At 50.9% G+C, this 26,739-nt stretch overlaps 1 protein-coding gene across 1 annotated transcript in view; it reads left to right on the forward strand.

Annotated features, from left to right (window-relative positions):
* The window catches only part of LOC149318775 (cadherin-23-like), a 582,387-nt gene that overhangs the window by 217,314 nt on the left and 338,334 nt on the right, over nucleotides 1–26,739 (forward strand). The gene's annotated exons all lie outside the window — the stretch shown is intronic.

The raw sequence follows: 26,739 nt of genomic DNA on the forward strand, positions 1-26,739 counted from the left end.
GATGGCAAAGAGAAATCTTGCCAAGAAAAAACCAATTTTTCAATCCCCATTTCTGTGAGGCTGAGAGAGTGTGACATGAGTCCTGAACAACTTGAAAGCATGCAACAACACAGACACACCACATCCATCAAGTTATACAAACACACTACAGCCATCATCCACACACACAGATTTCTCACCTCTTCCAGACTGACCAGTCCCTTGGGCCACAACCAGGCCTGCCCATCTGCTGGGCAGCCCTACTCTAGTCTAGACTCACACAGCTAGGTCTTTGAATAACAGTAATAATCATGGAAGGTCCATTTGCAAACTGACTCACACAGCTAGGTCTTTGGATGATAATAATAATAAAGGAAGGTCCATTTGCAAACTGACACACAGCTAGGTCTTTGGATGATAATAATAATAATGGAAGGTCCATTTGCAAACTGACTCACACAGCTAGGTCTTTGGATGATAATAATAATAATAATGGAAGGTCAATTTGCAAATTGACTCACACAGCCAGGTCTCTGAATTGTTGTTGTTATTATTATTATAAAGTCCCTTAGCTGACTGATTTCTTTCTTGGCAAAATAAAAGTCCTGGGCTTTCCCCTCTCCCCGCCCTCCCCCCAACTCAGTTCAACAACGTGGATCCCAGGCCCAAACCACGGCACTCCTCCACTCACAGCTCTGCAAAGGCACCCGGCCCCTTACCTTACCAATGGGCAGACCCCTGGCCTTGCTCACTCATTCTTTCGGTGCCGGCTCAACACTCCGGCGCTGCACTTCCACTGAAAGGACACTGTGGCATTTTTAAAATAGTCTGCTAGCCACAGAATTTTATTTGTTTTTCACCATTTAATGCCATCTTTTCACCTAGGAGTTCACTTTTCACTGTTGAGTTGCCAAACAGTGAAGCCCACGGCCACCTAGCTAGTTTCACCGCTGAATGGGGATCCAAACAGGGACAGAGTTTTCCATTCTCCTTTCTCTCATGCAGAGACTCCCAAAATGGCATTTTTAAAATGGTACATAGAACTTCTGTGACTAACATTTTCATTTTATAACAATTTTTCTCCTGGATGATTTTCAACAACTTTGTCTAATGAAGAATTCAGGGGAGCTTTGAAAGCCAGCTACATGTACAATGTGCATTTGGGTTAGCCAAATAAAGTTATCATTAGCTCCATACAGACAGGCCAAAATAAAGCTGCTTCTAGTCACTTTGGAGTAAATGATGCATGCGTCCTAAGAGTCCAGAAGCTGCACCAAAGCTGCACTCCAGTCCTTAGGACTGGAGCGTGTCTTTGGCACGGCTTCTGGCCTCTTAGGAAGCATGCATCTTTAAACATCATACCTCCAAACTGACCCAAAGCAGCTTTATTTTGGCTTGTTTGCATGGGGCCGTTGTTTTGAACGTTATTGTATTAGAACAGAATCTTTACTATAGTCATAGTTCAGCACAGTATTTTGGTGTAGGACCTACATGGCAACCTGAATATTTTCATGAACCATTTGTAAGTCACCTTGGATGCCTTCACTGAATTGAGTCACGGAGTTATTAAGTAAGGGTTCGTATAATAATGAAGTGCCGGTCCCTTTTAGGTTAGTAAGGCCCCACCTCTGTCAGCTAAATACTAATTTGGAATTGCCTTCTTTTTATGATTTAACAGGTAATTTTGCCTTGTTTTACTTTGTTATGTTTTTTAAATGTTCAGATGTTTGTAATCGTATTGTAATCAGCTATCATATACTGGCCTATTACCGCAATAAAACATTTACTTACTTACTTACTAGGAGACACATTAATAAAATAATTATTTCAAGGTGCGGTGGTTTCAGGGTTGGACTAGGATGCTGGTGGCCAGAATTCAAATCCAGCTTGGCCATGGAAACCCACTGGGTTCCTCTCAGCCTCAGAGGATGGCCGTGCCAAATCTTGCCAAGAAAACCCCATGATACCTTTGCCTTAGGGTTGTCATAAGTCAGAAACACTTTGAAGGCACACAACAACAATAACAAACAAGGTGACACATAAATAAAATAATTATTTCGGTAGGCATGTGTGTAGAAACCACTATTTCTGAACTCTCCGGGTGCCTGTTCCCAGGGGAAGTAAAACTAAGCTTGCAGCTGAGCCGCACCATCCTAATACTTCGATGCCAGTCCCAGCCAGTTGAAGGCAAGCACGCCTGCAGAGTGGGAAGTCAGCCCTGCTTTTTGAGTGCCAGAGTGGTTTGAGTGTTGGCCTATGACTCTGGAGACCAGGGTTCAGTTCCCCCCCCCCCTTGGCCTTGGATTCAATGGGTGACTTTGGACAAGTCACACTCTCTCAGCCTCAGGGGAGGGCCATGGCAAACCTTTTCTGAACAAATCTCATAGAAGCATAGAGCTGGAAGAGACCTCAAGGGCCATTATTACATCTAGTCCAACCCCCTGCCGTGCAGGAAGACATGAACGAAGCACTCCCGACTGATGGCCATCCAACCTCTGGTTAACAAGGCTGTTAGAAAAAAAGATTATTCACACGACCGATGATGCGGATCTTTTTAAAAAACTCGGGGGTTATTCACACTGTGAAAATAATCCAGGAGGAATCTGAGTTGAATCTCCATTGTTCACTCGCATCCTGAACACACTAGATTAAGTTGGGCTGGGGCTACCAAAACCCCCACTTTATGCAGAAAATCAATATTGGGTTTCCCTCTGAGTTTTTTTTTTCTAAAGCACCACAGCATCATTAGTGTGAATAACTGATGCAAACGGACCTGAACAGACCTGGGATAAAACTCTGCATCACTGTTTGGTGGATTGTTTGGATTTACTACCCCGTGAGTCATATGGATGGAGATCTTGTGGCACCGTTTTAGACTGACTGAAAGAAAGCAGTTGGCAGCATGAGCTTTCCCAGGCTTTCCTTTGGATGTATTTGGCGGAGTGGAAAACCAGGGATAGGCCTATACAGCGCCGCATGGGGGAAAGCGATGACGAAAGCGATCTGAGAGCTGGTAGTTACTACTAAGGGTCATATAGGCCAACCCTCTTCGGCCATGCAGGAATACATAGGATCCAAGAGCTGGAAGTTTCTACTAAGGGCCATATAGGCCATCCTTCTTTGGCTGTGTAGGAATACATAGGGTCTGAGAACTGGAAGTTACTACTAAGGGCCATATAAGCCTAGCCTCTTTGGCTGTGCAGGAATACACAGGATCCGAGAGCTGGAAGTTACTACTAAGGGCCATATAGGCGCAGCCTCTTTGGCTGTGCAGGAATACATAGGATCTGAGAGCTGGAAGTTACTACTAAGGATACCCTCTTCGGCCGTGCAGGAATACATAGAATCCGAGAGCTGGAAGTTACTACTAAGGGCCATATAGGGCGACCCTCTTCAGCTGTGCAGGTATACATAGGATCCTAGACCTGGAAGTTACTACTAAGGGGCATATAGGCTGACCCTCTTAGGCCGTGCAGGAATACATAGGATCCTAGAGCTGAAAGTTACTACTAAGGGCCATATAGGCCGGCTCTCTTCGGCTGTGCAGGAATACATAGGACCCTAGAGCTGAACGTTACTACCAAGGGTGATATAAGCCAACCCTCTTCGGCCGTGCAGGAATACAGATAATTAAAGACAGTGGGAAGGGAAAGGATTTACTCGGCTAATTGGAGAGTTTGCAATGGAAGGAAGCTGAGGATGAAGGGGAAAGGGAAAGAGAAACTGGTACATTATTAAAAGCAGCTGAGAAATTGGGAAGTCAGAAGGTCTGAAGAAAAAACACAGCAAAGTGCATGAACACACAAATTACTATTTAACATAACCATTTTTTATTATAAAATAACCATACTAGAACTGTCTTTCGCCAGCCTTTTTGGACTCTCTGATGCTGGCTTTGTCTCTTTGGCCTGCTGCTTGGCTCATCAACAGGGAGCTGGTTCATCATCATCCTCCCATTCTCTGCTGCAGATGGCAGGCAGGCAGGCAGGCGGAAAGAAGGAAGGAAGGAAGGAAGGGGAAAAGGAGATTTCCCCCTGAGACTGGAGCTGCCTCCTGAACAAAGAGGAGGATGGCAGCAGCAGAAGGGCCATGCCAGTCTCAGGCACCACCAGAGACCCATCATCATCCTCTGCCTCTGTCTCCCAGAGTCTAGTTCTGGATAATTGGGAGCCCTCCTCTTTCATGGGAAGAGAGGGAGGGAGAGGGGAAGGGGAAAAGGGGAAGAAGGGAATGGAGGAGGGGAAAGGGAAGAAGGGAAGGAAGGAGGTATGGGGGAAGGAGGGAAGGAAGGAGGGGAAGGGGGAAGGAGGGAAGGAAGGAGGGGAAGGAAGGAAGGAAGGAAGGAAGGAAGGAAGGAAGGAAAGAAAAGTGATGTAGGGAAGGAAGGAAAGAAGAAAGAGGAAAGGAAGGAAGGAAGGAACGAAGGAAGGAAGGAAGGAACCAAGGACAGAGGGAATGAAAGAAAGAAAGAAAAATGGAAGGATGGCATGAAAAGGAAGGAAGGAAGGAAATAAAGAAAGAAGGAAATAGAGAAGGGAGGGAGGAAGTGATGGAAGGAAAGAAGAAGGGAGGGAGGGAGGAAGGAAGGAAGAAAGGAAGGAAGGAAGGAAGAGGGAAGCAATGAACAAAAGAAAGAAAGGAAAGAGGGAAGGGAGGGAGGAATAAGGGAAAGAGGGAGTGAAGGAAGCAAAGAAGGTAGATAAGAGAAGGGAAGGGAGGGAGGGGGAAATGGAAGGAAGGAAGGAAGGAAGGAAGGAAGGAAGGAAGGAAGGAAAAACAAAAGGATGTGAGGGAGGGAAAGATGGAGGGAGCAGAAAGGGAGGAAGTAGAAAAAAGAAAAGAAGGAAAGAGGGAAGGAGGTAGAAAGGGAAGGGAAGGGAGGGAGGAAAGAAGAGAGGAGGAAAGGGTGAGAGGAAACAAAGAAAGAAAGAAGGAAGGAAGGAAGGAGGGAAGGAAGGGAGTAAAGAAGGAGAAAAGAAAGGAGAGAGAGGGACTAAAAAGGAGGAAAAGAAGGAGGGAGGGAGGTAGAAAGGAAAGAAGGAAGGAAGGAGGAAGGAGAGAAAAGGAGAAAAAAGAGGAAAGAGGGGGAAGGAGATGAAGGGAAGGAAAGAGGGAGAGGAAAGAGGGAGAGGTAAGAGGGAGAGGTAAGAGGGAGAGGAAAGAGGAAAAGGAAAGAGGGAGAGGAAAGAGGGAGAGGAAAGAGGAGGAAGGGGTGGAAGGAAGGAAGGAAAGAAGAGAGAACTATATCTCCCAGCAGCCCCTGCCCACCATGCCCTTCCATACTGCCACTGCTGGTCAGTTGGCTGGGCGCCAGCCAACTGACCAGCAGTGGCAGGATGGAAGGGCATAGTGGGCAGGGGCTGCTGGGAGATATAGTTCTCTCTTCCTTCCTTCCTTCCACTCCTTCCTCCTCTTGGTTACTTCCTTCTTTGGTTAAGCCGGGGTTTGAATCCAGCCAGCGCTCAAAGCACCTGGCTGGACTCTGAGAGTTGAACCCCAGAGTTCAGTCCAGACCCGGGGTTGGGTGCTAGTGGTCCCCTCGTCTTCCCCATTAGTGCAGAGCTGCATCCCGTCACTTGAACCCGGCACAGGCAGCTCGACCTGGATGGGACATTTTAAGCCTGGGTGGAACCGGTGGGATTATCCTGCCCTAAATGGGGAAATGTCCACACCCAACGTCCGAGTGGCACAGCTTGGAAAGGCACGATGGCATCCGTCTCCTGCCACGCCCTCCTGCTGCTGGCTGGCCTCTTGTTCTTCTGTGCCCCTGGTGGAGTTGAGGGAAGAGGGAAGACTTTTAACTGGCTTGCTTGCTGGTCTTCCTGAGGGCTGGAGGAGTGGCTTTTAAAGCTTACCACTCCTGCAACGTCCTCCTGCTGCTGCCAGGCCTCTGCTGCCTTCTGTGCCCCTGGTTGAGTTGGGGGAAGAGGGAAGGCTTGCTTCTGGCTTGTCTGTTGGTCTTCCTGAGGGCTGGAGGAGTGGCTTTTAAAGTTTACCACTCCTGCAACACCTTCCTGCTGCTGCCTGGTGTCTGCTGGCTTCTGTGCCCTTTGTTGAGTTGGGGGAAGAGGGAAGGCTTGCTTCTGGCTTGGCTGCTGGTCTTCCTCAGGGCTGCAGGAGTGGCTTTTGATGCTTACCACTCCTGCCACGCTCTCTTGCTGCTACCTGGCCTCTCCTGCCTTCTGTGCCCCTGGTTGAGTGGGGGGAAGAGGGAAGGCTTGCTTCTGGCTTGGCTGTTGGTCTTCCTGAGGGCTGGAGGAGTGGCTTTTTAAGCTTACCACTCCTGCCATGCCTTCTTTCTTCTGCCTGGCCTCTGCTGCTTTCTTTGCCCCTGGTGGAGTTGGGGGAAGTGGGAAGGCTTGCTTCTGGCTTGGCTGCTGGTCTTCCTGAGGGCTGCAGGAGTGGTTTTTGAAGCTTAACACTCCTGCCATGCCCTCCTGCTGCTGCCTGGCCTCTGCTGCCTTTTGTGCCCCTGGTGGAGTGGGGGGAAGAGGGAAGGCTTGCTTCTGGCTTGGCTGTTGGTCTTCCTGAGGGCTGGAGGAGTGGCTTTTTAAGCTTACCACTCCTGCCATGCCTTCTTTCTTCTGCCTGGCCTCTGCTGCTTTCTTTGCCCCTGGTGGAGTTGGGGGAAGTGGGAAGGCTTGCTTCTGGCTTGGCTGCTGGTCTTCCTGAGGGCTGCAGGAGTGGTTTTTGAAGCTTAACACTCCTGCCATGCCCTCCTGCTGCTGCCTGGCCTCTGCTGCCTTCTGTGCCCCTGGTGGAGTTGGGGAAGAAATAGGCTTGCTTCTGGCTTGGCTGCTGGTCTTCCTGAGGGCTGGAGGAGTGGCTTTTAAAACTTAAGACTCCTCCCATGCCCACCTGCTGCTGCCTGGCCTCTGCTGCCTTCTGGATTATAGGGAGCCCTCCTGTGTTATGGGAAGGGAGGGAGGGAGAGGGGAATGGGAAGAAGGGAAGGAAGGAGGGGAAGGGGAAGAAAGGAAGGAAAGAGGGGAAGGGGGAAGGAGTGAAGGAAGGAGGTGAAGGGGGAAGCAGGGAAGGAAGGAGGAGAAGGAAGGAAGGAAGGCAGGAAGGAAGGAAGGAAGGAAAAGTGATGTAGGGAAGGAAGGAAAGAAAAAAGATGGAAGGAAGGAAGGAACAAAGGACAGAGGGAATGAAAAAAAGAAAGAAAAATGGAAGGACGGAATGCAAAGGAAGGAAGGAAGGAAGGAAGGAAGGAAGGAGGAAATAAAGAAAGAAGGAAGGCATGAAAGAAAGAAAGGAAACAGAAGGGAGGGAGGAAGTGATGGAAAGAAAGAAGAAGGGGAGGGAGGGAGGGAGGGAGGAAAAAAAGAGGGAAGGAAGGAATGAAAGAAAGAAAGGAGAGAGGGAAGAGAGGGAGGAATAAGGGAAAGGGGGAGTGAAGGAAGCAAATAAGAAAGAGCAGAGCAGGGAAGGGAAGGGAGGGGTAAGAAGGAAGGAAGGAAGGAAGGAAGGAAGGAAGGAAGGAAGGACAAAAGAAAGTGAGGGAGGGAAAGAGGGAGGGAGGAGAAAGGGAGGAAGTACAAAAAAGAAAAGAGGGAAAGAGGGAAGGAGGTAGAAAGAAAGGGAAGGGAGGGAGGAAAGAAGGGAGGAGGAAAGGGTGGGAGGAAACAAAGAAAGAAAGAAAGAAAGAAGGAAGGAAAGCAAGCAAGGAAGGAAGAAGGAAGGAAGGAAGGAAGGAAGGAAGGAAGGAAGGAAGGAAAGGGTAAAAGAAGTGAGTAAAGGAGGAGAAAAGAAAGGAGAGAGAGGGGGACTAAAAAGGAGGAAAAGAAGGAGGGAGGGAGGTAGAAAGGAAAGAAGGAAGGAAGGAGGAAGGAGAGAAAAGGAGAAAAAAGAGGAAAGTGGGGGAAGGAGATGAAGGGAAGGAAAGAGGGAGAGGAGAGAGGGAGAGGTAAGAGGGAGAGGTAAGAGGGAGAGGAAAGAGGAAAAGGAAAGAGGGAGAGGAAAGAGGGAGAGGAAAGAGGAGGAAGGGGTGGAAGGAAGGAAGGAAAGAAGAGAGAACTATATCTCCCAGCAGCCCCTGCCCACCATGCCCTTCCATACTGCCACTGCTGGTCAGTTGGCTGGGCGCCAGCCAACTGACCAGCAGTGGCAGGATGGAAGGGCATAGTGGGCAGGGGCTGCTGGGAGATATAGTTCTCTCTTCCTTCCTTCCTTCCACTCCTTCCTCCTCTTGGTTACTTCCTTCTTTGGTTAAGCCGGGGTTTGAATCCAGCCAGCGCTCAAAGCACCTGGCTGGACTCTGAGAGTTGAACCCCAGAGTTCAGTCCAGACCCGGGGTTGGGTGCTAGTGGTCCCCTCGTCTTCCCCATTAGTGCAGAGCTGCATCCCGTCACTTGAACCCGGCACAGGCAGCTCGACCTGGATGGGACATTTTAAGCCTGGGTGGAACCGGTGGGATTATCCTGCCCTAAATGGGGAAATGTCCACACCCAACGTCCGAGTGGCACAGCTTGGAAAGGCACGATGGCATCCGTCATCTGCCACGCCCTCCTGCTGCTGGCTGGCCTCTTGTTCTTCTGTGCCCCTGGTGGAGTTGAGGGAAGAGGGAAGACTTTTTACTGGCTTGCTTGCTGGTCTTCCTGAGGGCTGGAGGAGTGGCTTTTAAAGCTTACCACTCCTGCAACGTCCTCCTGCTGCTGCCAGGCCTCTGCTGCCTTCTTTGCTCCTGGTTGAGTTGGGGGAAGTGGGAAGGCTTGCTTCTGGCTTGGCTGCTGTTCTTCCTGAGGGCTGGAGGAGTGGCATTTGAAGCTTACCACTCCTGCAATGCCCTCCTGCTGCTGCCTGGCCCCTGCTGCCTTCTGTGCCCCTGGTGGAGTTGGGGGAAGAGGGAAAGCTTGCTTCTGGCTTGGCTGCTGGTCTTCCTGAGGGCTGGAGGAGTGGCTTTTGAAGCTTACCACTGCTGCCATGCCCTCGTGCCGCTGCCTGGCCTCTGCTGCCTTCCCTGTCCCTGGTGGAGTTGGGGGAAGAGGGAAGGCTTTCTTATGGCTTGGCTGCTGGTCTTCCTGAGGGCTGGAGCAGTGGCTTTTGAAGCTTCCCACTCCTGCCATGCCCTCCTGCTGCTGCCTGGCCTCTTGTTCTTCTGTGCCGCTGATGGAGTTGGGGGAAGAGGGAAGGCTTGCTTCTGGCTTGGCTGCTGGTCTTCCTGAGGGCTGGAGGAGTGGCTTTTGAAGCATACCACTCCTGCCATGCCCTCCTGCTGCTGCCTGGCCTCTCCTGCCTTCTGTGCCCCTGGTGGAGTGAGGGGAAGAGGGAAGGCTTGCTTCTGGCTTGGCTGCTGGTCTTCCTGAGGGCTGGCGGAGTAGCTTTTGGAGCTTCTCTCTCCTGCTACGCCCTCCTGCTCCTCCCTGGATTATTCTGCCTTTTGTGCTCCTCGTTGAGTAAGGGGAAAAGGGAAGGCTTGCTTTTGTCTTGGCTGCTGGTCTTACTGAGGGCTGGAGGAGTGGTTTTTGAAGCTTCCCTCTCCTGCCACACCCTCCTGCTCCTCCCTGGACTCTTCTGCCTTCTGTGCGCCTGGTCGAGTTGGGGGAAAAGGGAAGGCTTGGTTCTCGGTTGGCTACTGGTCTTCCTGAGGGCTGGAGGAATGGCTTTTGAAGCTTACCACTCCTGCCATGCCCTCCTGCTGCTGCCTGGCCTCTGCTTCCTTCTGTGCCCCTGGTGGAGTTGGGGGAAGAGGGAAGGCGTGCTTCTGGCTTTGCTGCTGGTCTTCCTGAGGGCTGGAGGAGTGGCTTTTGAAGCTTACCACTCCTGCCGTGCCCTCCTGCTACTGCCTGGCCTCTGCTGCCTTCTGTGCCCCTGGTGGAGTGGGGGCAAGAGGGAAGGCTTGCTTCTGGCTTGGCTCCTGGTCTTCCTGAGGGCTGGCGGAGTGGCTTTTGAAGCTTCTCTCTCCTGCTACGCCCTCCTGCTCCTCCCTGGATTATTCTGCCTTCTGTGCTCCTCGTGGAGTAAGGGGAAAAGGGAAGGCTTGCTTTTGTCTTGGCTGCTAGTCTTCCTGAGGACTGGAGGAGTGGTTTTTGAAGCTTCCCTCTCCTGCCACTCTCTCCTGCTCCTCCCTGGACGCTTCTGCCTTCTGTGCGTCTGGTGGAGTTGGGGGAAGAGGGAAGGCTTGCTTCTGGCTTGGCTGCTGGTCTTCCTCAGGGCTGGAGGAGTGGCTTTTGAAGCTTACCACTCCTGCCAGGCCCTCCTGCTGCTGCCTGGCCTCTGCTGCCTTCTTTGCTCCTGGTGGAGTTGTGGGAAAAGGGAAGGCTTGCTTCTGGCTTGGCTGCTGGTCTTCCTCAGGGCTGGAGGAGTGGCTTTTGAAGCTTACCACTCCTGCCAGGCCCTCCTGCTGCTGCCTGGCCTCTGCTGCCTTCTGTGCCCCTCCTCTAGTTGGGGGAAGAGGGAAGGCTTGCTTCTGTCTTGGCTGCTAGTCTTCTTGAGGGCTGGAGGAGTGACTTTTGAAGCTTCCCTCTCCTGCTACGCCCTCCTGCTCCTCCCTGGACTATTCTGCCTTCTGTGCCCCTGGTGGAATTAGGTGAAGGGAAGGCTTGCTTCTGTCTTGGCGGCTGGTCTTCCTGAGGGCTGGAGCAGTGGCTTTTGAAGCTTCCCTCTCCTGCCACTTCCTCCTGCTCCTCCCTGGACTCTTCTGCTTTCTGTGCCCCTGGTGGATGTTGGGGGACGAGGGAAGGCTTGCTTCTGGCTTTGCTGCTGGTCTTCCTGAGGGCTGGAGGAGTGGCTTTTGAAGCTTACCATTCCTGCCGTGCCCTCCTGCTGCTGCCTGGCCTCTGCTGCCTTCTGTGCCCCTGGTGGAGTGGGGGGAAGAGGGAAGGCTTGCTTCTGGCTTGGCTGCTGGTCTTCCTGAGGGCTGGCTGAGTGGCTTTTGAAGCTTCTCTATCCTGCTACACCCTCCTGCTCCTCCCTGGATTATTCTGCCTTCTTTGCTCCTCGTGGAGTAAGGGGAAAAGGGAAGGCTTGCTTTTGTCTTGGCTGCTAGTCTTCCTGAGGACTGGAGGAGTGGTTTTTGAAGCTTCCCTCTCCTGCCACTCCCTCCTGCTCCTCCCTGGACGCTTCTGCCTTCTGTGCGCCTGGTGGAGTTGGGGGAAGAGGGAAGGCTTGCTTCTGGCTTGGCTGCTGGTCTTCCTCAGGGCTGGAGGAGTGGCTTTTGAATCTTACCACTCCTGCCAGGCCCTCCTGCTGCTGCCTGGCCTCTGCTGCCTTCTTTGCTCCTGGTGGAGTTGTGGGAAAAGGGAAGGCTTGCTTCTGGCTTGGCTGCTGGTCTTCCTCAGGGCTGGAGGAGTGGCTTTTGAAGCTTACCACTCCTGCCGTGCCCTCCTGCTGCTGCCTGGCCTCTGCTGCCTTCTGTGCCCCTGGTGGAGTGGGGGGAAGAGGGAAGGCTTGCTTCTGGCTTGGCTGCTGGTCTTCCTGAGGGCTGGCGGAGTGGCTTTTGAAGCTTCTCTCTCTTGCTACGCCCTCCTGCTCCTCCCTGGATTATTCTGCCTTCTTTGCTCCTCGTGGAGTAAGGGGAAAAGGGAAGGCTTGCTTTTGTCTTGGCTGCTTGTCTTCCTGAGGACTGGAGGAGTGGTTTTTGAAGCTTCCCTCTCCTGCCACTCCCTCCTGCTCCTCCCTGGACGCTTCTGCCTTCTGTGCGCCTGGTGGAGTTGGGGGAAGAGGGAAGGCTTGCTTCTGGCTTGGCTGCTGGTCTTCCTCATGGCTGGAGGAGTGGCTTTTGAATCTTACCACTCCTGCCAGCCCCTCCTGCTGCTGCCTGGCCTCTGCTGCCTTCTTTGCTCCTGGTGGAGTTGTGGGAAAAGGGAAGGCTTGCTTCTGGCTTGGCTGCTGGTCTTCCTCAGGGCTGGAGAAGTGGCTTTTGAAGCTTACCACTCTTGCTAGGCCCTCCTGCTGCTGCCTGGCCTCTGCTGCCTTCTGTGCCCCTCCTCTAGTTGGGGGAAGAGGGAAGGCTTGCTTCTGTCTTGGCTGCTGGTCTTCTTGAGGGCTGGAGGAGTGACTTTTGAAGCTCCTCTCTCCTGCTACGCCCTCCTGCTCCTCCCTGGACTATTCTGCCTTCTGTGCCCCTGGTGGAATTAGGTGAAGGGACGGCTTGCTTCTGTCTTGGCGGCTGGTCTTCCTGAGGGCTGGAGCAGTGGCTTTTGAAGCTTCCCTCTCCTGCCACTCCCTCCTGCTCCTCCCTGGACTCTTCTGCTTTCTGTGCCCCTGGTGGATGTTGGGGGACGAGGGAAGGCTTGCTTCTGGCTTGGCTGCTGTTCTTCCTGAGGGCTGGAAGGATGGCTTTTGAAGCTTCCCACTCCTGCCATGCTCTCCTTCTGCTGCTTGGCCTCTGCTGCCTTCTGTGCCCCTGGTGGAGTTGGGGGAAGAGGGAAGGCGTGCTTCTGGCTTTGCTGCTGGTCTTCCTGAGGGCTGGAGGAGTGGCTTTTGAAGCTTACCACTCCTGCCGTGCCCTCCTGCTGCTGCCTGGCCTCTGCTGCCTTCTGTGCCCCTGGTGGAGCTGGGGGAAGAGGGAAGGCTTGGTTCTGGGTTGGCTGCTGGTCTTCCTGAGGGCTGGAGGAGTGGCTTTTGAAGCTTACCACTCCTGCCATGCCCTCCTGCTTCTGCACATCTCAAAGCCCAACTGCCCAAGTGGCCGCATTCTGGAACCTTTTCAGCCATGTAGCTGACCTCCCACTGTGAGTTCATATTAGCTCAGGGTTCTGCTGTGCTGTCATAGTTGACTCAAACATATATGCCCTTGTTACTCTGTAAAATCAGTGTCTCGCAGCACCTTTGAGACTGAAAGAGAAAATTTGGCATGAGGAGCTTTCCTAAAGTCCAATTGCATGAGGCCACTATGACCACGATGTTGATATCTGGTCTAATAGCATAAGACCGTAACATCTGTTTTATTGTATTGATAAAATCAGTTCCCCCTCCTTCCCCAAAACACACCAACTTATTTTTATTTTTTGATGTGTTTACGGTATTTCTAGTCTGCTTTTCTCCTGGGTCAGGCTGTTGGTTAGGCGGGGCTGATCTGAGGCAGAGAACATGGGAAACTCTCTTTCTCTGTGTCCATAAGGGTCACAAGATGGGAGCCCCTTGCCATTTATCGGGATTTGCGGAATTAGCAAAAGCATCCTTCCTCCAGATTTTAAAGCAGAGCACTCTTTAAGGCCGTGTCTACATCGCACGACATCCCATTATTAGATCAGTTTCATACCAGCTGAGCCTCCATCCTATGGAATCCTGGCATTTGAAGTTTTGTATGATATTTTAGCCTTCTCTCTTAGAGAGTTCTGGTGTCACAGCAAACTACTGCACATCCCAGGATTTCTATCAGATGGAGCCATGGCACTGTCAAGCTGCATTATTTCTATAGTGCAGACGCACCCAAAGTTAAACCTACACTGGAAACGTGGGCTGTATCTACACTGTGGAAGTGAATGCAGTTTGACGCTGCTTCAAGCACCGTGGCTCAGCGCTACAGAAAGCCTGAGATGTGTAGTTTTTGTGAGATGGCTTTGGTGCCACAGCAAATTAGGCATCCCAGGATTTCCATAGGATGGAGCCGTGGCAGTTAAAGCGGTGTCAGGCTGCATTGATTCTACAGTGTGGCAGTAGCCTGGGCTTGAAATGGAATTGCTGCTGTGAGGGCATTTCCCATTGTCAGCTCAGTTCCCAAAGAGGGATTCCGGCCGACCAGAGCCGCTGGGGCTGATCTGTAAGCTGAAATGGACGAAGGCACTTCAGATGTCAGGCAGAGGTTGTTCACCCCTCCCTCGCATTCGGCACATGGCCAGGGGCCTCTTTGCGCCTCTATTGTGGTTCCATCCAATTTTAGACCAAGTGCCTTGAAGTCGTTTCCAACTTATCAGGGGGCTTCCTTGGCATCTTTCTTGGGGGGGGGGGTCTTTGCCATGGCTATTATCTGAGACTGAGAGAGTGTGCCTTGCCCAGGGTCACCCACTGGGTTTTCATGGCCGAGGCAAGATTTGATCCCTTGCCTCCCAACTTCCTAGTCCAACACTACATTGGCAGCCTGAATCCTCTTTCTCCTTCTCCTTTGCACAAATATCTCCTTTATTTTGGGAGAGATTTCTCCTCTTGGGACAGATGGTTTGGACTTCCGGAATTCTTGACTATTTGTGATAATCTTTGCAAAGCAGGACTGCCAAGAGGTAGTTGGCGATATTTCAAGTCCAATTGTGTGGTTGAGTCAAACCCTCACCCCCAAAGACTTATTGGCAGTCAAAGTTCAGAAACGTGAAGACCCCTTTGATTTCAATAGTAAAATCTCATCGTTTAATTCTTGGCAGCTGACTGGTTGCTTAGGAATTTCTTGTGAAAGGGACCTAGGAGTCTTGGTAGACTGTCAGTGTGGTGCTTCAGCTAAGAAAGCCAATGCAATTCTTGGTTGCATCAACGGAAGTGTAGTATCTAGACTGAGGCAAATGGTAGTACAGTGCGCCCTTATTATCCACTGGGGTTTGGTTCCAGGATCCCCTGCAGATAACAAAGTCCATGGATGCTGAAGCCCCACTGAATAAAATGGCATAGCAAAATTGGGTCTGTTATATAAAATGGAAAATCAAGGTTTGCTGTTTAAATCTGTGGATAAAAAATCCATGGATAAGGAGGGCCGACTGTATTCCAGTCTATTCTGCTTTGGTCAGGCTTCATCTGGAATAATCCTGTGTCCAGTTCTGGGCCCCACAATGCAAAAAGGATGTTGAGAAGCTGGAACGGTGTCCAAAGGACAGTGACTAAAATGGTGAAGGGTCTTGAAACCATGAAGCCCTATGAAGCTTCCTAGGGAGCTGGGGATGTTTAGCCTGAAGAAGAGACGATTAAGAGGTGATATGACAGCCCTGTTTAAATATTTGAAGGGATGTCATATTGAGGAGGGAGCAAGCTTGTTTTCTGCTGCTCCAGAGAACAGGATACAGAACAATGGATGCAAGTTACAGGAAAAGAGATTCTAGCTCAACATTAGGAGGCAGTTCCTGACAGTAAGAGCTGTTTGCCAGTGGAATATGCTGCTGCCTTGGAGAGTGGTGTAGTCTCCTTCCTTGGAGGTCTTGAGACAGAGGCTGGATGGCCATCTGTCTCAGGGAGGGCTTGGATAGTGTTTTCCTGCATGGCAGAACGGGGTTAGATTGGATGGTCCTTGGGGTTTCCTCCAACTCTATGGTTTTAGGATTACAAAAAGGCAATAATTAAATAGCAGCAAGACTGAGAATCCACATTAGGCATTCCTGTTGCATTCTGGCACCTCCTAGCCGGCGTCTGGATGGCCATCAGGATTGCCTCAATGCCCATCAGTGCCTGTTGCACATTGGGTCCATGGTGCATGAGTTACTCCATGGTTTCTGTAGAGTCACTCTATTCTAACTTAAAAAAACATACCCTATACAACAAGTGTAGAGGAAACCTGAATTTGATGGGAGCCTGTGTTTAGCTAGTGTGATGTAGTGGTTTGGGTGTTGGCCTAGGATCCTGGGAGAATAGAATCCAAATCCCCACTCAGCCATGGAAATCCAATGAGTGACCTTAGGCAAGTCACACATTCTCAGCCTCAGAGGCAATGGTAACCCCCCTTTGAACAACTCTTGCCAAGAAACCCTCCTTCACATTACGGTCGCCCTAAGAAATTATTTGAAGGCACATAAATGTGTTTAGTCCTTTCCTCCCTCCACTCAGTCAAATGTGATATCAATCAGACCCATTTGCACACTCGTCCTTCCACATTTGCGACTTTGACTTTTGGGTATTTGATTATTCATGGATTTTATTAATATGTTCTCTCTAGGAATATCTAGGTCCTCCAATGCAACGCTGTGGTCAACTTTAACCAAACGTCGCACTGAAGGATCTAGAGATTCCTAGAGAGAACACTCCACTAGGCATTTGTAGCTCCTCCAACTCAGTTCTGTGGTCAAGGTCTAGCAGATGTTGACCACAAAGTTGCACTGTAGGACCTAGAGATTCCTAGATAGGTGTTCTCTCAGGTAAAAACAAGTGTTTTTGTTATTTGCGGTTTTTCTGCATTCATGGGGGTCCTGTGCCTCTAACCTCAGCAAACGTGGAGTGATGAGTGTATTTACATCCCCCCCCCCCCCCGCTACTTATAATTTTTGGGTGATGAGATCACTGTCATGGATCTCCATTATCATATGTAATTTAGACCTCAATGGTGAAGAAAATTCTTTCTGTACAAATATTCTCTTCATTATTTGTCTGAAAATGAGTTCGGAGTTGGCTCAAGGATGCTGTTGGGAGACAACACTGAGACTGTATCATCATGGGTTCCGGGAGCGTTTAGAGCCAATCTGTGAGATCTTAGCTGCTGATCTGCTGTGAGTTTCTATGAAAGAAGCAAAGAGTTGTAGTCAATGGGCACAAACAGGGGACTGGTCTCTGGCACACTGGGGGGAAATACCCCATCTTTCCAGTTCCCTGCATCAGACACTTTAAGAATTATTGCTTTAGAGCAGTCTCCTCAAACCTGTTGTGTGAAGGAGCTGGGCATTAGTAAGAGATGTCAACCTTAAAAAGTGAGGACATTTTGAAGCAAATTTGATCCGCCTTTAAGAACTCTTCACAGTGTTCCTGCTTTTATTTCTTCGCAGAATGTCTGTACCTTTTACAAGAGAAAAAAGAAGGAAAAAAGGTGGCTTTCTCCCTATCACACAAATTTTAGAGGAGGAGTGGGAATATGTTGCCCTCTAGATGCATTTGGACTACAAGTCAGAGCAGCCATACGCAGCATAGGCAATTGTGAGACATGTTGGGAGTTGCAGGCTATCGACATATTGTTTGTTCTTAACTGCCATCAAGTCAACTTTGTTTTATGACAACCCTATGAACGAGAGACTGCCATATCCCATGATCATCTTCTGCCCTGCTCTAGTGTTGCTGTCATGGCTTCACCTATCCATCTGGAATGTGGTTTTCCTCTTTTTCTGCTGCCTTCTGTCTTGCCATCTAATTCCCATCTCTCTTTTGGATGCACAGGAAGCCAGTTTTGTGATTGCCCTTTTATACTTTCAGTCTCAGGAATCTATTACTGGAAATAAGTGTTCACCAAAATGATCAACATCCTTCTCGATGGGCAATGCCAAAGACTACAGGACACTGTGGCATTTTAAAAATAGTCTGCTAGCCACAGAATTTTATTTGTTTTTCACCATTTAATGCCATCTTTTCACCTAGGAGTTCACTTTTCACTGTTGAGTTGCCAAACAGTGAAGCCCACGGCCACCTAGCTAGTTTCACCGCTGAATGGGGATCCAAACAGGGACAGAGTTTTCCATTCTCCTTTCTCTCATGCAGAGACTCCCAAAATGGCATTTTTAAAATGGTACATAGAACTTCTGTGACTAACATTTTCATTTTATAACAATTTTTCTCCTGGATGATTTTCAACAACTTTGTCTAATGAAGAATTCAGGGGAGCTTTGAAAGCCAGCTACATGTACAATGTGCATTTGGGTTAGCCAAATAAAGTTATCATTAGCTCCATACAGACAGGCCAAAATAAAGCTGCTTCTAGTCACTTTGGAGTAAATGATGCATGCGTCCTAAGAGTCCAGAAGCTGCACCAAAGCTGCACTCCAGTCCTTAGGACTGGAGCGTGTCTTTGGCACGGCTTCTGGCCTCTTAGGAAGCATGCATCTTTAAACATCATACCTCCAAACTGACCCAAAGCAGCTTTATTTTGGCCTGTTTGCATGGGGCCGTTGTTTTGAACGTTATTGTATTAGAACAGAATCTTTACTATAGTCATAGTTCAGCACAGTATTTTGGTGTAGGACCTACATGGCAACCTGAATATTTTCATGAACCATTTGTAAGTCACCTTGGATGCCTTCACTGAATTGAGTCACGGAGTTATTAAGTAAGGGTTCGTATAATAATGAAGTGCCGGTCCCTTTTAGGTTAGTAAGGCCCCACCTCTGTCAGCTAAATACTAATTTGGAATTGCCTTCTTTTTATGATTTAACAGGTAATTTTGCCTTGTTTTACTTTGTTATGTTTTTTAAATGTTCAGATGTTTGTAATCGTATTGTAATCAGCTATCATATACTGGCCTATTACCGCAATAAAACATTTACTTACTTACTTACTAGGAGACACATTAATAAAATAATTATTTCAAGGTGCGGTGGTTTCAGGGTTTGACTAGGATGCTGGTGGCCAGAATTCAAATCCAGCTTGGCCATGGAAACCCACTGGGTTCCTCTCAGCCTCAAAGGATGGCCGTGCCAAACCCAGTCTGAACAAATCTTGCCAAGAAAACCCCATGATACCTTTGCCTTAGGGTTGCCATAAGTCAGAAACACTTTGAAGGCACACAACAACAATAACAAACAAGGTGACACATAAATAAAATAATTATTTCGGTAGGCATGTGTGTAGAAACCACTATTTCTGAACTCTCCGGGTGCCTGTTCCCAGGGGAAGTAAAACTAAGCTTGCAGCTGAGCCGCACCATCCTAATACTTCGATGCCAGTCCCAGCCAGTTGAAGGCAAGCACGCCTGCAGAGTGGGAAGTCAGCCCTGCTTTTTGAGTGCCAGAGTGGTTTGAGTGTTGGCCTATGACTCTGGAGACCAGGGTTCAGTCCCCCCCCCCCCCCCGGCCTTGGATTCAATGGGTGACTTTGGACAAGTCACACTCTCTCAGCCTCAGGGGAGGGCCATGGCAAACCTTTTCTGAACAAATCTCATAGAAGCATAGAGCTGGAAGAGACCTCAAGGGCCATTATTACATCTAGTCCAACCCCCTGCCGTGCAGGAAGACATGAACGAAGCACTCCCGACTGATGGCCATCCAACCTCTGGTTAACAAGGCTGTTAGAAAAAAAGATTATTCACACGACCGATGATGCGGATCTTTTTAAAAAACTCGGGGGTTATTCACACTGTGAAAATAATCCAGGAGGAATCTGAGTTGAATCTCCATTGTTCACTCGCATCCTGAACACACTAGATTAAGTTGGGCTGGGGCTACCAAAACCCCCACTTTATGCAGAAAATCAATATTGGGTTTCCCTCTGAGTTTTTTTTTTTTCTAAAGCTCCACAGCATCATTAGTGTGAATAACTGATGCAAACGGACCTGAACAGACCTGGGATAAAACTCTGCATCACTGTTTGGTGGATTGTTTGGATTTACTACCCCGTGAGTCATATGGATGGAGATCTTGTGGCACCGTTTTAGACTGACTGAAAGAAAGCAGTTGGCAGCATGAGCTTTCCCAGGCTTTCCTTTGGATGTATTTGGCGGAGTGGAAAACCAGGGATAGGCCTATACAGCGCCGCATGGGGGAAAGCGATGATGAAAGCGATCTGAGAGCTGGTAGTTACTACTAAGGGTCATATAGGCCAACCCTCTTCGGCCATGCAGGAATACATAGGATCCAAGAGCTGGAAGTTTCTACTAAGGGCCATATAGGCCATCCTTCTTTGGCTGTGTAGGAATACATAGGGTCTGAGAACTGGAAGTTACTACTAAGGGCCATATAAGCCTAGCCTCTTTGGCTGTGCAGGAATACACAGGATCCGAGAGCTGGAAGTTACTACTAAGGGCCATATAGGCGCAGCCTCTTTGGCTGTGCAGGAATACATAGGATCTGAGAGCTGGAAGTTACTACTAAGGATACCCTCTTCGGCCGTGCAGGAATACATAGAATCCGAGAGCTGGAAGTTACTACTAAGGGCCATATAGGGCGACCCTCTTCAGCTGTGCAGGTATACATAGGATCCTAGACCTGGAAGTTACTACTAAGGGGCATATAGGCTGACCCTCTTAGGCCGTGCAGGAATACATAGGATCCTAGAGCTGAAAGTTACTACTAAGGGCCATATAGGCCGGCTCTCTACAGCTGTGCAGGAATACATAGGACCCTAGAGCTGAACGTTACTACCAAGGGTGATATAAGCCAACCCTCTTCGGCCGTGCAGGAATACAGATAATTAAAGACAGTGGGAAGGGAAAGGATTTACTCGGCTAATTGGAGAGTTTGCAATGGAAGGAAGCTGAGGATGAAGGGGAAAGGGAAAGAGAAACTGGTACATTATTAAAAGCAGCTGAGAAATTGGGAAGTCAGAAGGTCTGAAGAAAAAACACAGCAAAGTGCATGAACACACAAATTACTATTTAACATAACCATTTTTTATTATAAAATAACCATACTAGAACTGTCTTTCGCCAGCCTTTTTGGACTCTCTGATGCTGGCTTTGTCTCTTTGGCCTGCTGCTTGGCTCATCAACAGGGAGCTGGTTCATCATCATCCTCCCATTCTCTGCTGCAGATGGCAGGCAGGCAGGCAGGCGGAAAGAAGGAAGGAAGGAAGGAAGGAAGGGGAAAAGGAGATTTCCCCCTGAGACTGGAGCTGCCTCCTGAACAAAGAGGAGGATGGCAGCAGCAGAAGGGCCATGCCAGTCTCAGGCACCACCAGAGACCCATCATCATCCTCTGCCTCTGTCTCCCAGAGTCTAGTTCTGGATAATTGGGAGCCCTCCTCTTTCATGGGAAGAGAGGGAGGGAGAGGGGAAGGGGAAAAGGGGAAGAAGGGAATGGAGGAGGGGAAAGGGAAGAAGGGAAGGAAGGAGGTATGGGGGAAGGAGGGAAGGAAGGAGGGGAAGGGGGAAGGAGGGAAGGAAGGAGGGGAAAGAAGGAAGGAAGGAAGGAAGGAAGGAAGGAAGGAAGGAAAGAAAAGTGATGCAGGGAAGGAAGGAAAGAAGAAAGAGGAAAGGAAGGAACGAAGGAAGGAAGGAAGGAACTAAGGACAGAGGGAATGAAAGAAAGAAAGAAAAATGGAAGGATGGCATGAAAAGGAAGGAAGGAAATAAAGAAAGAAGGAATGAAGGCATGAAAGAAAGAAAGGAAATAGAGAAGGGAGGGAGGAAGTGATGGAAGGAAAGAAGAAGGGAAGGGAGGGAGGGAGGGAGGAAGGAAGGAAGGAAGAAAGAAAGGAAGGAAGGAAGGAAGAGGGAAGGAATGAACAAAAGAAAGAAAGGAAAGAGGGAAGGGAGGGAGGAATAAGGGAAAGAGGGAGTGAAGGAAGCAAAGAAGGTAGATAAGAGAAGGGAAGGGAGGGAGGGGAAAATGGAAGGAAGGAAGGAAGGAAGGAAGGAAGGAGAAACAAAAGGATGTGAGGGAGGGAAAGATGGAGGGAGCAGAAAGGGAGGAAGTAGAAAAAAGAAAAGAAGGAAAGAGGGAAGGAGGTAGAAAGAAAGGGAAGGGAAGAAGAGAGGAGGAAAGGGTGAGAGGAAACAAAGAAAGAAAGAAGGAAGGAAAGCAAGCAAGCAAGGAAGGAAGGAAGGAAAGGGTGAAGGAAGGGAGTAAAGAAGGAGAAAAGAAAGGAGAGAGAGAGGGACTAAAAAGGAGGAAAAGAAGGAGGGAGGGAGGTAGAAAGGAAAGAAGGAAGGAAGGAGGAAGGAGAGAAAAGGAGAAAAAAGAGGAAAGAGGGGGAAGGAGATGAAGGGAAGGAAAGAGGGAGAGGAAAGAGGGAGAGGCAAGAGGGAGAGGTAAGAGGGAGAGGAAAGAGGAAAAGGAAAGAGGGAGAGGAAAGAGGGAGAGGAAAGAGGAGGAAGGGGTGGAAGGAAGGAAAGAAAGAAGAGAGAACTATATCTCCCAGCAGCCCCTGCCCACCATGCCCTTCCATACTGCCACTGCTGGTCAGTTGGCTGGGCGCCAGCCAACTGACCAGCAGTGGCAGGATGGAAGGGCATAGTGGGCAGGGGCTGCTGGGAGATATAGTTCTCTCTTCCTTCCTTCCTTCCACTCCTTCCTCCTCTTGGTTACTTCCTTCTTTGGTTAAGCCGGGGTTTGAATCCAGCCAGCGCTCAAAGCACCTGGCTGGACTCTGAGAGTTGAACCCCAGAGTTCAGTCCAGACCCGGGGTTGGGTGCTAGTGGTCCCCTCGTCTTCCCCATTAGTGCAGAGCTGCATCCCGTCACTTGAACCCGGCACAGGCAGCTCGACCTGGATGGGACATTTTAAGCCTGGGTGGAACCGGTGGGATTATCCTGCCCTAAATGGGGAAATGTCCACACCCAACGTCCGTGTGGCACAGCTTGGAAAGGCACGATGGCATCCGTCTCCTGCCACGCCCTCCTGCTGCTGGCTGGCCTCTTGTTCTTCTGTGCCCCTGGTGGAGTTGAGGGAAGAGGGAAGACTTGCTACTGGCTTGCTTGCTGGTCTTCCTGAGGGCTGGAGGAGTGGCTTTTAAAGCTTACCACTCCTGCAACGTCCTCCTGCTGCTGCCAGGCCTCTGCTGCCTTCTGTGCCCCTGGTTGAGTTGGGGGAAGAGGGAAGGTTTGCTTCTGGCTTGGCTGTTGGTCTTCCTGAGGGCTGGAGGAGTGGCTTTTAAAGTTTACCACTCCTGCAACACCCTCCTGCTGCTGCCTGGTGTCTGCTGGCTTCTGTGCCCTTTGTTGAGTTGGGGGAAGAGGGAAGGCTTGCTTCTGGCTTGGCTGCTGGTCTTCCTCAGGGCTGCAGGAGTGGCTTTTGATGCTTACCACTCCTGCCACGCTCTCTTGCTGCTACCTGGCCTCTCCTGCCTTCTGTGCCCCTGGTTGAGCGGGGGGAAGAGGGAAGGCTTGCTTCTGGCTTGGCTGTTGGTCTTCCTGAGGGCTGGAGGAGTGGCTTTTTATGCTTACCACTCCTGCCATGCCTTCTTTCTTCTGCCTGGCCTCTCCTGCCTTCTGTGCCCCTGGTTGAGTGGGGGGAAGAGGGAAGGCTTGCTTCTGGCTTGGCTGCTGGTCTTCCTGAGGGCTGCAGGAGTGGCTTTTGAAGCTTACCACTCCTGCCACGCTCTCTTGCTTCTGCCTGGCCTCTCCTGCCTTCTGTGCCCCTGATGGAGTTGGGGGAAGAGGGAAGGCTTGCTTCTGTCTTGGCTGCTGGTCTTCCTGAGGGCTGCAGGAGTGGTTTTTGAAGCTTAACACTCCTGCCATGCCCTCCTGCTGCTGCCTGGCCTCTGCTGCCTTTTGTGCCCCTGGTGGAGTTGGGGAAGAAATAGGCTTGCTTCTGGCTTGGCTGCTGGTCTTCCTGAGGGCTGGAGGAGTGGCTTTTAAAACTTGAGACTCCTCCCATGCCCACCTGCTGCTGCCTGGCCTCTGCTGCCTTCTGGATTATAGGGAGCCCTCCTCTGTTATGGGAAGGGAGGGAGGGAGAGGGGAATGGGAAGAAGGGAAGGAAGGAGGGGAAGGGTAAGAAAGGAAGGAAAGAGGGGAAGGGGGAAGGAGTGAAGGAAGGAGGTGAAGGGGGAAGCAGGGAAGGAAGGAAGGAGAAGGAAGGAAGGAAGGAAGGAAGGAAGGAAGGAAAAGTGATGTAGGGAAGGAAGGAAAGAAAAAAGATGGAAGGAAGGAAGGAACAAAGGACAGAGGGAATGAAAAAAAGAAAGAAAAATGGAAGGACGGAATGCAAAGGAAGGAAGGAAGGAAGGAAGGAAGGAAGGAAGAAGGAAATAAAGAAAGAAGGAAGGCATGAAAGAAAGAAAGGAAACAGAAGGGAGGGAGGAAGTGATGGAAAGAAAGAAGAAGGGGAGGGAGGGAGGGAGGGAGGGAGGGAGGGAGGGAGGGAGGGAGGAAAAAAGAGGGAAGGAAGGAATGAAAGAAAGAAAGGAGAGAGGGAAGAGAGGGAGGAATAAGGGAAAGGGGGAGTGAAGGAAGCAAATAAGGAAGAGCAGAGCAGGGAAGGGAAGGGAGGGGTAAGAAGGAAGGAAGGAAGGAAGGACAAAAGAAAGTGAGGGAGGGAAAGAGGGAGGGAGGAGAAAGGGAGAAAGTACAAAAAAGAAAAGAGGGAAAGAGGGAAGGAGGTAGAAAGAAAGGGAAGGGAGAGAGGAAAGAAGGGAGGAGGAAAGGGTGGGAGGAAACAAAGAAAGAAAGAAGGAAGGAAAGCAAGCAAGGAAGGAAGGAAGGAAGGAAGGGGTAAAGGAAGTGAGTAAAGGAGGAGAAAAGAAAGGAGAGAGAGAGGGACTAAAAAGGAGGAAAAGAAGGAGGGAGGGAGGTAGAAAGGAAAGAAGGAAGGAAGGAGGAAGGAGAGAAAAGGAGAAAAAAGAGGAAAGAGGGGGAAGGAGATGAAGGGAAGGATAGAGGGAGAGGAAAGAGGGAGAGGTAAGAGGGAGAGGTAAGAGGGAGAGGAAAGAGGAAAAGGAAAGAGGGAGAGGAAAGAGGGAGAGGAAAGAGGGAGAGGAAAGAGGAGGAAGGGGTGGAAGGAAGGAAGGAAAGAAGAGAGAACTATATCTCCCAGCAGCCCCTGCCCACCATGCCCTTCCATACTGCCACTGCTGGTCAGTTGGCTGGGCGCCAGCCAACTGACCAGCAGTGGCAGGATGGAAGGGCATAGTGGGCAGGGGCTGCTGGGAGATATAGTTCTCTCTTCCTTCCTTCCTTCCACTCCTTCCTCCTCTTCGTTAATTCCTTCTTTGGTTAAGCCGGGGTTTGAATCCAGCCAGCGCTCAAAGCACCTGGCTGGACTCTGAGAGTTGAACCCCAGAGTTCAGTCCAGACCCGGGGTTGGGTGCTAGTGGTCCCCTCGTCTTCCCCATTAGTGCAGAGCTGCATCCCGTCACTTGAACCCGGCACAGGCAGCTCGACCTGCATGGGACATTTTAAGCCTGGGTGGAACCGGTGGGATTATCCTGCCCTAAATGGGGAAATGTCCACACCCAACGTCCGTGTGGCACAGCTTGGAAAGGCACGATGGCATCCGTCTCCTGCCACGCCCTCCTGCTGCTGGCTGGCCTCTTGTTCTTCTGTGCCCCTGGTGGAGTTGAGGGAAGAGGGAAGACTTGCTACTGGCTTGCTTGCTGGTCTTCCTGAGGGCTGGAGGAGTGGCTTTTAAAGCTTACCACTCCTGCAACGTCCTCCTGCTGCTGCCAGGCCTCTGCTGCCTTCTGTGCCCCTGGTTGAGTTGGGGGAAGTGGGAAGGCTTGCTTCTGGCTTGGCTGCTGGTCTTCCTGAGGGCCGGAGGAGTGGCATTTGAGGCTTACCACTCCTGCTATGCCCTCCTGCTGCTGCCTGGCCCCTGCTGCCTTCTGTGCCCCTGGTGGAGTTGGGGGAAGAGGGAAAGCTTGCTTCTGGCCTGGCTGCTGGTCTTCCTGAGGGCTGGAGGAGTGGCTTTTGAAGCTTACCACTGCTGCCATGCCCTCCTGCCGCTGCCTGGCCTCTGCTGCCTTCCCTGTCCCTGGTGGAGTTGGGGGAAGAGGGAAGGCTTTCTTATGGCTTGGCTGCTGGTCTTCCTGAGGGCTGGAGCAGTGGCTTTTGAAGCTTCCCACTCCTGCCATGCCCTCCTGCTGCTGCCTGGCCTCTTGTTCTTCTGTGCCGCTGATGGAGTTGGGGGAAGAGGGAAGGCTTGCTTCTGGCTTGGCTGCTGGTCTTCCTGAGGGCTGGAGTAGTGGCTTTTGAAGCATACCACTCCTGCCATGCCCTCCTGCTGCTGCCTGGCCTCTCCTGCCTTCTGTGCCCCTGGTGGAGTGGGGGGAAGAGGGAAGGCTTGCTTCTGGCTTGGCTGCTGGTCTTCCTGAGGGCTGGCGGAGTAGCTTTTGAAGCTTCTCTCTCCTGCCACACCCTCCTGCTCCTCCCTGGACTCTTCTGCCTTCTCTGCACCTGGTCGAGTTGGGGGAAAAGGGAAGGCTTGGTTCTCGGTTGGCTGCTGGTCTTCCTGAGGGCTGGAGGAATGGCTTTTGAAGCTTACCACTCCTGCCATGCCCTCCTGCTGCTGCCTGGCCTCTGCTTCCTTCTATGCCCCTGGTGGAGTTGGGGGAAGAGGGAAGGCTTGTCTGGTTTCGCTGCTGGTCTTCCTGAGGGCTGGAGGAGTGGCTTTTGAAGCTTCCCACTCCTGCCATGCCCTCCTTCTGCTGCTTGGCCTCTGCTGCCTTCTGTGCCCCTGGTGGAGTTGGGGGAAGAGGGAAGGCGTGCTTCTGGCTTTGCTGCTGGTCTTCCTGAGGGCTGGAGGAATGGCTTTTGAAGCTTACCACTCCTGCCATGCCCTCCTGCTGCTGCCTGGCCTCTGCTTCCTTCTATGCCCCTGGTGGAGTTGGGGGAAGAGGGAAGGCTTGTCTGGTTTCGCTGCTGGTCTTCCTGAGGGCTGGAGGAGTGGCTTTTGAAGTTTCCCCCTCCTGCCATGCCCTCCTGCTGCTGCCTGGGCTCTGGTGCATTCTGTGCCCCTGGTGGAGTTGGGGGAATAGGGAAGGCTTGCTTCTGGCTTGGCTGCTGGTCTTCCTGAGGGCTGGAGGAGTGGCTTTTGAAGCTTCCCACTCCTGCGATGCCCTCCTGCTGCTGTCTGGCCTCTGCTGCCTTCTTTGCTCCTGGTTGAGTTGGGGGAAGTGGGAAGGCTTGCTTCTGGCTTGGCTGCTGTTCTTCCTGAGGGCTGGAGGAGTGGCTTTTGAAGCTTAGCACTCCTGCCATGCTCTCTTGCCGCTGCCTGGCCTCTGCTGCCTTCTCTGTCCCTGGTGGAGTTGGCGGAAGAGGGAAGGCTTGCTTATGTCTTGGCTGCTGGTCTTCCTGAGGGCTGGAGCAGTGGCTTTTGAAGCTTCCCACTCCTGTCATGCCTTCCTGCTGCTGCTCTTGTTCTTCTGTGCCACTGATGGAGTTGGGGGAAGAGGGAAGGCTTGCTTCTGGCTTGGCGGCTGGTCTTCCTGAGGGCTGGAGGAGTGGCTTTTGAAGCATACCACTCCTGCCATGCCCTCCTGCTGCTGCCTGGCCTCTCCAGCCTTCTGTGCCCCTGGTGGAGTGGGGGGAAGAGGGAAGGCTTGCTTCTGGCT

This window comes from Sceloporus occidentalis, unplaced genomic scaffold (genome assembly GCF_023333645.1).
Source record: "Sceloporus occidentalis isolate IW3139 unplaced genomic scaffold, rSceOcc1.0.p SCAF_2, whole genome shotgun sequence".
NCBI classification, from domain to species: domain Eukaryota; kingdom Metazoa; phylum Chordata; class Lepidosauria; order Squamata; family Phrynosomatidae; genus Sceloporus; species Sceloporus occidentalis.